Source organism: Artibeus jamaicensis, unplaced genomic scaffold (assembly GCF_021234435.1).
Source record: "Artibeus jamaicensis isolate MK-2021 breed Jamaican fruit bat unplaced genomic scaffold, CSHL_Jam_final contig_723, whole genome shotgun sequence".
Lineage (NCBI taxonomy): Eukaryota > Metazoa > Chordata > Mammalia > Chiroptera > Phyllostomidae > Artibeus > Artibeus jamaicensis.
The window spans coordinates 2,135,662-2,149,555 of record NW_026521938.1 but is presented as its reverse complement, the minus strand read 5'-3'; the positions used below and the strand labels follow the sequence as shown (position 1 = coordinate 2,149,555).

The following is a 13,894-nucleotide window of genomic DNA, read 5'->3' as shown; positions in this document are numbered from 1 at the left end:
GAATAAGTTTTTATGGAAAAATTGTTTTTAGCACTGAAAATCATATTCAGATTATTTGTATTTTTTTCTGTATAGAATGTGTAGGTACATACATATACTTTTAAAAAGTATTCATTATTTACAGACTTAGTCGCTTTTGTAAATTTAATCATTAAGTACTATAATAATTTTGCTTCTATTTTCTGTGGTCTTTCATCTGGGGTTCACCAGGCTGCAACAGGACTTGAAAGAGTACCAGGTGGTATGAGAATCGTTGGGTATTTGTTGAGCCTGAAAGCCCTCACAGAAGCCAAAGACAAGAAAACAGTGATTACAATCCACATACCTTGGCCATGCAAGGGTTTATATCCTAGATTATTGACCATAGTTGTTATTACAGGAAACTGATTCACTGTGTAGGCCTCAGTATTTTCCTGTGTAAATAGAAATAAAAACACCCTTTCCATGGATTGAGTGGTGCAGTGGGTTGAATGTCGTCCCACAACCCAGAAGGTCATGTGTTTAATTCCTGGTCAGGGCGCATGCCTGTATCTTGGTCCAGTTCCCAAGTTAGGGGAGTGGGAGAGTCAAACAGTGAATGTTTTTGCAGTTCAATATTTCTCCCCCTCTCTCCTTTCCTTACTGATGCAGACCCCATCTTGTGGGGTCTGCCACATTGTGGATGAGGCATGAGAAATTCTGAGTCCTGTGGAGGAAAAGGGACGACATGGCTTCCCTCTCAAGAGGAGAAAAAAACCTTGGCCCTTGCCTTGACAAGCCTCTATTGCTCTTCTGGGCACATTACATGATGGTCCTCATTTACTATGCACAGGTTTGCTTTAGGTGGTTACCTTTTACAGAGAGCAAAGGAGATGATGCCACTAATCATGTCACAGAAGAAGGATATTTGCAAATGCAAAGGGAAACGTGTTTGAACTGGTTACACTGCATACTGGGGAGGTTTAGCAGAGACTTTAGGAAGTTACAGTAAGCACTTGCTTCCTCAATTCAGGGTGAGGGAGTTTTAGCAAAAGCAAGTCTCAAAGCAGCCTAGGTACATTGCAGGCCTGATTCCCCATGGGAAAACCTATCTGTGGGTGTGGGTCCTGTGCATCACTGAATGGCAGCTGGGCCCATGCTACACAGAATGTCAGAATGTTCTCCTATACCTTACCCTCTCTAAAATTTAGAGAATAAAAATAGTTTTAAGAAAGAGCAGATTTCACCCCTGAATGGAACATTTCCAGGGCTTGCATTTTGATCATTGTAATTTTTTTAATCCTAACTGCACCCTGGGGATTAGTAACTGTTCGTGTACTTCTGGGGAAAATAGGAGGAGAAGAGGAAGGGTTTTTTCCAAGGTCACAGGGCAAAGAACTGTCAGATTGTAGTGGCTGAATTCGAACATGGGAGTCTGGCTCCAGAGGTGGGCCCTCAGCACAAGGCAGGAAGACAGCAAAGGCCAGGGACATTAGAAACTCAGCTAGCTGCTATTTTTATTTTATCATAAAAATTTTGCCTTTTCCAATATCTTAGAGTGGTTAACATCAGCCTCACAGATTTCGTGGGGACCTTAGCTGTCATTTCCAGTGGTCTCTCCAAGGGAGACTACTTGAGCCTTAGCTGCATTTTGTCTACCTCCTTTTTGAGCTTAGTGCACAGCTTACACTAATGAGACCTCAGTGATTCATGGCTGAATCTTTCTGCACATTCTCTTATTTTTTTGAATGACAGACTAGCATATTATCCACTGTGGTGGATATTATGCACTCTGTTTGACCTTTCAACTAGTTTTTATACATGCCGCTGGATATGCACCTTCCAGCATTGAGAACAGCTGGACAGGATACCGGAATATATTCAGAAGTGATGCTGGAGACCTATAGTATGTTATCTACTTAGTGGGGTGTTCTCTTCTTCATACAGGAATCTGTCCTCTTGATCCTATACATCATGTGTGTCCAATCTGTGGCCTCTGGGTCACATGCAGTTCAGGATGGCTGTGAAAGCAGGCAACACAGAATCATAAATTTACTTAATGAGAATGTTTTTGTGATTACCTGTTGCAATGTATTTAATGTATGGCCCAAGACAACTCTTCTTTTTTCAATGTGGACTAGAGACGCCAAAAGGTTGGACACCCCTGCTACTCTGTCGAGTATTGGCTGGATGAAGAAACAGGACTCATCATGTTTTTCCTGCAGTCCTGACCATGTTCAGCAACCACATCCCCCTTTCCAACCTCCCTGTGTCTGCACCAGAGATATTTCTGTAGACAAAAGTCCTTATGAACAAAGTGAGATTCTTCTCCTGATTCCTCAAGAAAAGCAAGTCAGCCAAATCAGGTTGGGTCTCTGTCTGCACGGCCTTATTAGCATTGTTATGGCTGATTGCTTTTACTGAGAACAGGATGGGTGTGCAGCATTCTTGGTGATGTTTGCAATCTGATCCTACAATATGCTCTTAACAACAGAATCCCTTTTTAAAAAAATATTTTATTTATTTATTTTTAGAGAGAAGGGAAGTGAAGGAGAAAGAGTTGGAGACAAATATCAATGTGTGTTTTCCTCTCGTGCACCCCCAAATGAGGACCTGACCCACAACCCAGACCTGTGCCCTGACTGGCAGTCAAACCGGTGACCCTTTGGTTCACAGACCCACTCTCAATTCACTGAGCTGCACCAGTCAAGCCATAACACAATGCATTTAAAGGCACCAGATGGCATACATGGACAGGGTCTGAACATTTTCTTTCCCCTTGGTGTTTTTTTTCTCACTATTGTTAGTAGAATGACTTGGATTAGTGCTGAATCTCGAAAGCCCTTCTAAGTGTTTCTGATTATCCAGTTTCCACATGGAACAGCCCTCAGCAGCCCTTGTAAGTTACCTGGGAATTGAGCATTATTTGGATGTCATTGCATTTCCATGGTATCCTATCATTACTCGTAAGTCACAATGACTTTCCTAGTTATTGAAAAGGCACAAGTACACTTTTTTAAGATTCACTGTACACAAGAAAATTTGAGTAGGTCATGTTCCAGAGAATAATAACCATGGGTCCAGCTGTGTTCCCCCAAGTAGAGATTAGGTATCAGAGCATTTGTATGTATAGTTCAATCTCCTATTGAACTCTATGATCATTCATAGACCTTAGCTTTAAGTTTATTTACATGATTGTTTATATTGCTATCTGTATTTTACAACCTTTTATTGACATGTTTTTCAAGTGTGTGCTAATGTCTCTAAATCCTACAGTAAGTTTGTAGTTTTTACATATATTTTATCAATTGTTTTTTTACAGTTGTTACAATTACTCTCCTTTGACCCACTGTGTCCTGTACCCTTTCAACCAACAATCCCCACACCTTATCTCATGTCCACGGGTCATGCATATAAGTTCTTCTCCATTTTCTATACTATTCTTAACCTCTCCCTGTCTATATTTTACCTACAAATTATGTTTTTGAATTTCTACATGGTTCCCCACTACATGCTTTTGCTTCTTCCTCCTGCCATCTGATAACCCTCCTAATTATCTCCATAGCTATGATTCTGTTATTTTTCTGGTTGTTTTTTAATTTTGTTTTGATTCAGATTCAGTTTTTGATAATTCTGAATTTGTTGCATTTTTAATATTCATAATTTTTATTTTCTTCAAACATTTTATGTAATAAGGGATTTGCAGTGATGAACTCTTGTAGCTTTACTCTGTGTGGGAAGCACTTCATTGGCCCTTCTATTTAAATAATAGCTTTGCTGGATAGAGTAATCTAGATTGTAAGTCCTTGCTTTTCATCACTTTGAATACTTCTTGCCAGTCTCCTCTTGCCTGCAAAGCTTGTTTTCAGAAATCAGCTGATTACCTTTTGGATACTCTGTAGGTACTCTTTGTTTTTCTCCTGCTGCTTTTAAGTGTCTCTCTTTAACTTTAACTTTTGGCATTCTAATTATAATATGTCTTGGTGTGGTCTTCTGTGGGTCAAACTTGTTTGAGACTCTGTGTGCTTCTTGGGCTTGTATGTCTATTTCTTCCACCAAACTAAGGACGTTTTCTTTCATTATCTTTTCAAATATTTTTTTGCTTGTGTGTGTGAACTATTAATTAACAGTCAAAGCCTACAGATTGATTTCTTCTTGGGCACACCCACAGTACGACCCTGGCAGCCTGTGGTCTTGGTGTGCTGATCTCAAACACAAAGATCCCAGAAGTAGCGCAGCCCTCTGTGGGCTGAATTTTCTCAGCTGCTCTGGGTCTTCATGAAGCTTATTGTCCAGACCATTGGCCGGGCCCTGGCTGTGTTTTCCATCCTTCACATCCTTCTGTCTGTTCAAGAACCAGTCTGGAATCTTGTACTAAGGTGGGTTCTGCATAATGGTAATCACCTGTTCTACCTCATCATCTATGAGCTCTCCTGCCCTCGTGGGGAGGTTGATGTCTGCTTTCCTCAACCTCACATGAGCATATCTTCACCCCAAACCCTTAATTGCAGTGATGGCAAAGGCTGTTTTCCATTGTGCATCAGTATAGGTGTTGAGTACTCACAAAGTGTGTTGGAATTTCTCAGAAATCACTAGAGACAGGGCTGCAGTGGTGCATAGACTTTCTGTGGAAGATCTCAAGTAATTTTTCACTCTCTTGCTCTTTCTCTTCTCCTTTGGGCATCCCTATTATTCGAATGTTGGCACGTTTAGAGATGTCTTAGAGACTTCTTATAGTATCTTTGTTCTTTTGAATTCTTGTTTCTTCTTCATGTTCTGGTTGGATATTTATTTCTTCCTCATGTCCAAACCCTCGACTTGAATCCCGGCTCTCTTTCCTGTACTGTTGGTTCCCTGTTGATTTTTCTTTATTTCACTTAGTGTAGCCAGCATCTCTTCCTTTATGTTGTTGCTGTACTCAATGAGTTCTTTAGCATACTGATTAGCAATGTATTGAACTCTGTGTCTTACAGGTTGGTTATTTCCATTTCATTTAGTTTTTTTTTCTGGGGTTTTGTTCTGTTCTTTCACTTGGTCCATAATTCTTTGTCTGTCCTTAATTTTGCAGCCTCCCTGTGTGTGTTTCTGTGTGTTAGGTGGCACTGCTTTGAATCCCTGTAAGAGGCACCAGTTGAGATGAATGTGGCTTCTTTAAATCCTTGTTTGTGGGACTTCCATACAGCTTGATTTCCTGACAGTTGAGGTTTTTATTTGTTTTAAGATATAGTTGTAATTCTTTTTGTGGTTGCCTGTATGAGGCAACCACAAAAAGGCATGTATACCTATGGCTCCATCTTGAGCAGAAGTCTCATTAGTTCTTTTTTGCTTTCTATCTGTTACATCTCCCTGTTTTTGATAGGCAAATATTTGAGTTGTTTGCTATTGTCGTGTTGCATTTTCTGACTTCAGCTCTTATATTGTTTTCTTAGTATACTTAGATGTCTGTGTTTGGATGCATAGTAATGAAAATTTTTATCCTCTTGATGAATTGACACCTTTTTCATTTTATGATCACGTTTTTCCCTTGTGACAGTGTGTGAGGTTGTCTTCTTGTGTGATACAATTTTAGCTTGTCCTGGTCTCTTTGTTTTTATCTGTATGGAATATTTTTTTACATTGCCTCATTTTCAAGCTGTTTTTGTCCATAAACTTTTTAAAAGTTATTTTATTTCTTTTTATAGAGAGGGGATGGCAGGGAGAAACAGGGAAACACTGATGTGCAAGAGAGTTATTGATTGATTGTACTCTGACTGGGAATCAAACCAGTAACTCTTGGCTTCACAGTCTAGCACTCAGTCCAATGAGCCACACCAGCCAGGGCTCTAGGGATGCTTTTTATCATGGATAATTGTCTAATTATTTTGGAAATGGGTTGAATATTTGTATTTATTATGTATGCCGTTATTCTGTCATCACATAGATGGCTTTCTTCTGGTCCGTTTGTGCTAAGTAGTGCTACAGTAGTGTTTGTTTTTCATTTCTTGTTTTCTCTCTTAGTAAGTGTCCAGTCATCAGGGTTTCATGTAATTGCTTAATTGGGAGGGAATTGGAAGAGTCCTGTGTGTATTACAAGAGGGACATGAATCCAGTCATAACAGGATGGGTTCACAGAAAGTCTGGTGTTTGTGAGTGGCACCGGGGAGCATCTGATGCCAAGGCTTTTTAAAACATAACGAGGAGCCTTTTTTCTTTAACTTTTAATTTTGTTACCTTTACCAGTGGCCACGCCTTAATGAACTATGTTCCTTAAGGAACCTTAAGGGACCCTTCCCAGTGTTGGCACTTAGCCAATTCGTTAGTTGTTGTTTTTTTTTTTAAGATTGCAATTATTTATTTTTAGAATGAGGGGATGGGAGGTAGAAAGAAAGGGAAATATCAGTGTCTTGTTGCCTTTTGCATGCTCCCTACTGGGGACCTGGCCAGCAACCCAGGCATTTGCCCTGGAGTGAGAATTGAGCCTGGGACCCATTGGTTCCCAGGCCTGCACTCAACCCACTGAGCCACACACCATCCAGGTCCTATTTGTTAGTTTTGTGAGGTGTAATTTCTAATCTGATATCCAGCCTGGGCTAACCTCTGCCTCTTTAACCTCTACACCACAGCCATTACTATGAGGAGTCTTTTTGGTGTGCTCTCTAACTTTGGCAATGATTGTATCTCTTTGAAGTGTGACCATCTTTCTGTGTGAACCTTGCAGAGCATCTGCTGTGTTGCGGTTGACTTTCATGGTTTGGGACACATTCATATCCTCTACACAGCCTGACATCAACAGCAGAACGGCTTTTGTAGGCAGCCATCAGTAGAGGGACAACTTCTGAACCCCCCTCTCTTCCTTGTGTCACATCCGATCCTAGTGGCCTTTGTTTAATGAAGTGCCCATTATTCACAGTCATTAGTGGCCAAGTAATACACAATCACCTCTCAGAGTGGTGTCATTCAGGGTCTATCTCAGTTTCTTGAAATTTGTCGCATGGAATTATGCACTGATGTTACAGATACACATCTGTGATGAGAAAACCCCTGTCCTGGCTGGTGTGGCTCAGTGAATTGAGTGCAGGCCTGTGGACCGAAGGGTTGCTGCTTCACTTCCTTGTCCTGGACATGCCTGGGTTGCAGGCCAACTCTCCAGTCAGGGGTGTGTGAGAGGCAACCCACTGATGTTTCTCTTGCACATTGATGTTTCCCTCCCTGGCTGGTGTGGCTCAGTGGCTTAAGCGCCAGCCTGCGAAACAAGCAGTCGTGGGTTGGATTCCAAGTCAGGACACATGCCTAGGATGCCTGCCACATCCCCAGTACATGCAAGAGGCAACCACACATTGATGTTTCCCTATTTCCCTCCTCCTAACTCTAGAAATAGATAAAATGTTTTAAAAATAAAAATAAAACCTTAAAAAAATTAAGTTACGTATATTATTATTTTTCACCTAGTGTTATTGCATACTTAACAGACTACAATTTGCACTTAGGAACAAACAAATCAGTGTCTCTAGCTTTATTAGTATATTCAGTTGGTTGGCCTGGAACTTCACATCCACTTTCTGGGCTGAATTCCTGTAACTGCATTCCTTTGATGAGCTCAGCATGTACTCCATTGTTTGAAAAAAGTTGTAATTCAACTTAGAGGCATCTGATAAAATCAGTGAGGAATCCAGTCACACTACTACTGCCCAGGCAGAGATAAGACTTCTTGCTGCACCAGGCACAGATGCACTTAAGTATAAGTGTAATATTTATTACATTTAATTTGCATCGTTGGTCCTCCTGATGCTGCATAGAGAGCATTAGGGGCTGGAGCAGCCTATGCCAACATTACGCCCGAAGGAGAAACATGCTCCACGGCCTGAATCAAAGATCCAGCCTGCATACTAGACACTTTCCAAGAAATGAAGTCCATCCGGGCGGCTAAAGAGCGGATTTAGTATTCTCAGGGTATACTTGGGCTGTAAACCCACAAATCCACGCTTGGAGTCAGCTCGGGAAATACAGGATCCCGGCCTTGGAGTCCTGACTCCAACCGTGGACGTTAAAACCTACATTACCCAGAAGGCAGGCAAGGCTGAGTCAAAAAAAAAAAAAAAAAAAAAAGTCTCCGAAAAGGCATTTCCGTTTGATCGCTGCTGTGGGGCGGGACTTCCCTCAGTGTCTGGCGGACATTTCTTCTTCTCTCAGTTTCCTTATTACCCGGTCAGGGTCTCGTGGTCACAGGATCCAATGGAGGAGGCGCCCGTGTGCTGCTCCCTACACAGCTGCGAGACCAAGTACGCTGCCCGGGTGTCCGGCGTCAGCGTTGGGACAGTGACCCCAAAACCAGGGACACCCTCCTCGCCCGCGGATCCCGCCACTTCCCTGCCACAGAGTCCGATGGCGACAACCGAACTGAGGCGCCCGGCTGAGGTGAGTACGCGTCCCCCTGACCTTCTGCCCTCCGCCCGCCGAGCCCTGCAGCCCGGGTGCGGGGCGCCTGTCACGTCCTGCCGCCCCGGCCCTGGCGTCCGGAATCTGAGGCGCTTGTGGGTGACACGGGGTGAGGGGGTTGGGGTTGGCAGGGGTGGCCAGCCGAGATCCCGCCTTCTAAACATGTGCAGGTGTCATTGATCCTGAAAGACGCACACTCCTGGCCTTGGTCTTACATCTGCTTTAACAGTCTTAGGCGGAGTCACGTCCTGACTGGGAGGCAGAGGGGTTGCGCCTTCATTCTACTGGTTCCGGGAGCCCGGGATGGTCATGAACAGAGAGACACAAGCTGTGCCATGGTTTTGAAAGCTGTTTAGATCCTTCTGAGATAGAAAACCAACAGGAATGGGGTGAGGAGGACATTGAGGCACAGGAAACAGAGCTGTGCCCAAGGTCACACAGAGCTGGTAAGCCATCGCACTTGGGAGAAACTTGGGACTTCACCGGACTCGAGGGCTGGGCTGAGATACAGACCCACTTACCAGGAGCTGAGGGTGGTTGATTGCTTCGCACAGGTTCTGAAGTTGAAAATCGTTATCAAACCAGACAAAGAAGGACAGTATCCCAGTCCCTACCTGGTGGTGACGTTACTGCGTAGTATCTAAAGATTCTTCCCTTGGTAATTTTCCAGCTTTCAAATGAGGAGACCCTGGGGTACCCCAATCCTGAGTACAGGTCCAAGGTACTATCAAGGCGCTCCCATTTCTGGTGTGAATGTAAGAAACTTTCAAGGGGTAGAGACTTTTAAAAATGTTTGTTTGAGCCATACTAGGGATGCTTTCCAGGAAAAAAAAATTAGCGGAGTGTGAAAATACTTCAGAAAATGGCAGTTTTACCACTTATTTTATACATCAGAATCAAAAAGGAAGATATATAAGTTGGGAACTTGGAATTCATTGGTGATGGGTTAGGGCGGTGGGAGAAAACAAAGCAGGAAAATCCTTGATATTATATAAAAGATGAAAATGAATGGATGCAATTCTTTTACGTTACTGGGTGTAAGATATTTAACACTTATGAATGAACACAATAATAACACTGGGGTTTTTTGGTCTTAGCTCTCATGCAGTGCTTGCGCTATGAGGGATAAGAAAAAAGGAAATTTCCTGACATTCCAAAGGTACACAAGTACAAAGATGGGCTCAGTTAAGGTCAAAGTTAACTTTCCTTAGGGGACATAGAGGCCTAGGACATGACTACTTGCTACGATTTGCTTTAGTTAGAAAGTTGTAATTTCAGACCATATATAGGGGTCTTTTCACTCTCAGTTTGTAAGGCCATCTGGGAGGACTCCTCTAAGCTGCTCAGGTTTAGTATGTCTCCTATATGTTTTTTTTTTTCCCCACACAGCCACTGTAAGCATTGAAGGCAGGTTATCTGGGAAGGGACCCCTGCACCTACCAATGCTTGGGGATGCTACCTTAGCTGGGAATCGGTACCCCAGGTGTCCTTTGTTTGTGTTAAACAGGAGGCACAAGGAATTCAAAGACTTGTAAAGTGGCCAATTGATCATTAAGGTATCTATTAGGGAGATAATGGGGTATTTGCATAAGAGACAGGAGTTGGTCTCTCCTGGGTTAAATAGTCTCTATCTGGCTGCCTAGCTTGAAACAGAGTGTGGGGGTTAATGGAGGAAGCAGGGGGCCCTGGACCTGGTGAGTTCTATGATCCAGAGGAGAGCTGATGGATCTGCGTTGAGCCTCAAGGGTAGGAGAAAAGGTTGGATTCTTGATCCATCCTTTGATATCTTCATAGTATTTTTTCTCATTACCATTTATCTCCTTCATACCTTCTTCCACCTCCAGCACCCCTTCCCCTTTACATTTTTAAAGAAGTATATTTTAAGATTTTGCAGTTGCAGGAAGAAAGGACAGGGTTCAAAACCACCCCAGCATTTTTTTTGGTCATAGCAGCTGAAGCAGGGGAGGCTCCCTCCACTGGGCTGGGGAGGATGGTGGTAGGTTAATTCCTTTTGGCAATATCAGAAGGTTCTTTTGCTTCACACTTTTATCAGTTACAGTGACCGTGTGGAAGCATCTTGTGAGCAGCTAACACATGGGTCTGAAACCTGCAGAAGGGTCGAGGATGGACTCCTGCAAAAGTGGAGTCTGTTTTATGCAAGAGGGTGAAGGGGGCAGAGCTGAGAGAGTGGACCTGGGTGTGAAGCTGTGAAGCAGGGAGAGATCACACAGTGTGTGCACAGCTAGAGGAAGTGCTAGCTGATAGCCCCAGGTTCTTGTGTTTGGAATTAGGGGTAAAGCCTAAGACCATATATGGCTGTGTTTTAGAGGCCTGATCTGGGAGACTCGGTGGATTTGTTTAGCAGGAATAATGTGACCCTGCAGGTATTGACCTTAGATTAGATGGTATTCCTCTGCCCCACTTTCTCTTATCCTGCCTGCCTTTGCTGAGGGAGATGTGAGTGATAATGAGATGGAATTCAGGCAGCTCTGGCACCAAGCACTGGTGTCTGCTCTGAATGGAGGGCCCCTCAAAGGGGTTCAGTGTGGAGAAGAGTAGGAAAAAGGGTCTCAGAGAGATTATTCCAGATTCATTTGTATTAATTTTGATAGGTTGTTGTGACCTTTGAGGATGTTGCCGTGTATCTCTCCAGGACAGAATGGCTCCTTCTGGATGAGGCTCAGAGACGCCTATACTTTGATGTGATGCTGGAGAACTATGCTCTTATATCGTCGCTGGGTAAGACACCGATGCTCCCTGTGCACTTTTCTTTGCCTTGCCTGCACACCCCTTCCTCAGGGTTGCTTTGCTTTTTCTATCCTAAGATGTAAGGATCCTGACCAGTCGCGCACCCGGGGAGAGATGGACAGCAGCATCTGGTGTTAGGCTGGCCCCTGACCATGTCTGCAGGGGTGTTTTCTTTTAGTTGTTGTTGTTCATTGCTCCATATTTTAATAAACTAACAATTTTTTTAAAAAGCCCTCTCCATCTCACCAGTGACCTGGACTAGGCTTTGCATGTCCCCCGTGCCCTTCACTCCTCAGGGGTTGCTCCGTCCTCCCATGTGGACTGCGGGCACTGTTCACTTCCCCAGGGTTCTGGGTGGATCCTGGACTCTGCAGGGCCGGTTTGCTTGCACCGCCCCCTGCTCTCCCTGCCGCCCCCATGCCTGCTGCACAGAACCCTCACAGGGAAGGATTCGCCCTCAGTAGTATTGCCAGAAGCCAAATAGATATCACATTGCTTGGTGAGAAAAAGCATTTTTTATATTCTCCAACATTTCTACAAGTGGATTTATTTTTTGTGCTCTCTGCAAAGTGTTTGTAGGGATTGCTAGAGAAAGAAGGGAAGGAGAAGGAGAAACATCAGTGAGAGAGGAGCATCGATCAGTTTCCTCCCGTACGTGCCTGTTGGAGGCCTCAAACCTGTAACCTACATTTGTGCCCTGACCTGGAATCAAACCCGCAACCTTTTGGTGTATGTGGGGCAGTGTTCTAACTAACAGAGCCACTTGGCCAGGGGTAGATAAAATGCTATGCATATATTTATCAACTCTGTTTCCTCAACAGTGTTTTCAAACTTCAATAATTCCTTATTGCTTTTGAAATGGATGATCTACCCATTGTTAGAAGCTGAATATTCAAGGTTTCTAGTAGCGTTGGGTTGCGTTTTCCCCTTTCAGATCTCATATTGTTTGCTTATATACTTAGGTGCTCTATTGTCGGGCACATAGTAATGACAGTTGTTATCCTCCCCACTCTCTTTGGTGTTATTTGAATGGAATATTTTTTACATCTCTTTGTTTTCAGTGTATTTGTGTCCATAAAGATTTAGTGAGTCTCCTGGAAGCAGCATATGTTGTGTTTCGGAGACTTTTTGTGGGGACACAAGGTAATCCCAACTAATCCTTAATTTATTTATTCATGTATTTATTTACTCTATTTTTTCTTATTTTTAAATATAGTTGACATACATTATGATATTAGTTTCATGATTAGACATTGTATAACGTACTAAGTGATCATCTCCATATATCTGATTCCGTGTAACACCACACATAATCAGTAGAATGTTACTGACTTTATTTCTTAGACTGTACTTTACATCCAGTTGAGTGTTCTGTCATTGCCAGTTTGTACTTTTTAATCCCTTCACCTTTTTCACCCATCATGAGAATTTTTATGTGTTTATTTGAGCCAAACTGGTGACAATGGACAGAACGCAATATCTCAAATGCTTTTGTGTCTTGTGTTTTTATCCCTTCACACACTCGTATCTTCTAAAGGTATTGACACGTTGTGTTTTCTGCCTTTTTTGTAGTTCCTTTTGTCTTCCCATTTTGCTGTATTTTTTTTTCTTTTTCCTTTTTTTTTTTTTTTTTAAGATTTTACTAACTTATTTTTAGAGAGAGGGGAATGGAAGGAGAAAGAGAGGGAGAAATTTCAATGTGTGGTTACCTCTCATGTGCTCCCAGCTGAGGATCTGGGCCACAACACGGGCATGTGCCCCGACTGGGAATCAAAGTGGTTTACAGTTCAGCACTCAGTCCACTGAGCCACACCAGCCAGTTCTTTTTTTTTTTTTTTTTTTTTGAGATTTGGTTCCTTTCTCTTTTTTGCCTCCATTTCACAGGATTGTGCTTATGGTTTGTTTTTTATTAGACTTACATAAAATTTGTTTTCTTAACAGTTTGTTGTAACCTGAAAACAGCTTCACTGCATTCAAAATATTCTACCCCGTGACTCTCTGCCACACTACCCTTCACATGTTTTTCCCCCTTTGCATGTTTTGATTTCATAGTTCACCTCTTTCTATGTTGTGTACCTATTCACAAATATTGTCACCATTGTTATTCTTAATCTACTTTATTTGTCCTGTACAATAGAGTTCAATAAAATCTATCCACCAATGAACTGTCTTAGTATTGTGACCCTGAGGACATCCTGGCTTTACCAGAGAGTTTTACATTTTCCCATAGTTTTCTGCTTCTATGTAGTACATGTTTATTTTAGCTCAAAGATCTCCCCCCACGCCCCACATTTGTAGTAAGTCAGGGTGAGTGGAAATTAATGTCTTCATCTTTTGTGTCTGGGAAGGTTTTTTGATGAAGTTTTTAGAATAGTCTACAGCCACACCACCCTGAATGCACCTGATCTCATCTGATCTCGGAAGCTAAGCAGGGTCGGGCCTGGTCCGTACTTGGATGGGAGAATAAAGCATTGTGCTTTGCAGATGTTTTCTTTCAGTGTTTTGAATATATTGTTTGAAGTTCCCCAAGTCTGCAAGGTTTCTTCAGAGAAAAATATTGCTGGCCTTATGGGCGTGTTGTCCTTAACACGAGGAGTTCCTATTGTCTCTGGTCTTTCCATTTTTTTTTTCGCTTTTTATTTTTGACCGTTTTATTATAATATGTCATACTGAAATCCTGTTTGTATTGAATGTGTACAGGGATCTGGGAGAATGTTAAACATGGCTGTTCAAATTCCTTTTTTTTTTTTAGTCTTTTTAATTGATTATGCTA

General features: G+C 42.5%; 1 protein-coding gene and 1 pseudogene across 4 annotated transcripts in view; one reads left to right on the top strand and one right to left on the bottom strand.

Moving 5' to 3' along the window:
- LOC119051584 (zinc finger protein 501-like) overlaps positions 1 to 13,894 on the top strand; it is a 49,128-nt gene that overhangs the window by 26,472 nt on the left and 8,762 nt on the right. For 2 of the 4 annotated variants that reach the window (XM_053672105.1, XM_053672104.1), the window contains one exon: positions 8,148 to 8,352. The gene's annotated coding sequence lies outside the window, so the exon portion shown is untranslated. Of the gene's footprint in view, positions 1 to 8,094; positions 8,353 to 8,602; positions 8,820 to 10,985; positions 11,332 to 13,894 lie in introns of those variants that run through there. The other 2 variants (XR_008392796.1, XR_008392795.1) reach the window with 2 other exon arrangements.
- LOC119051630 (40S ribosomal protein S18-like) lies at positions 4,089 to 6,703 on the bottom strand (annotated as a pseudogene).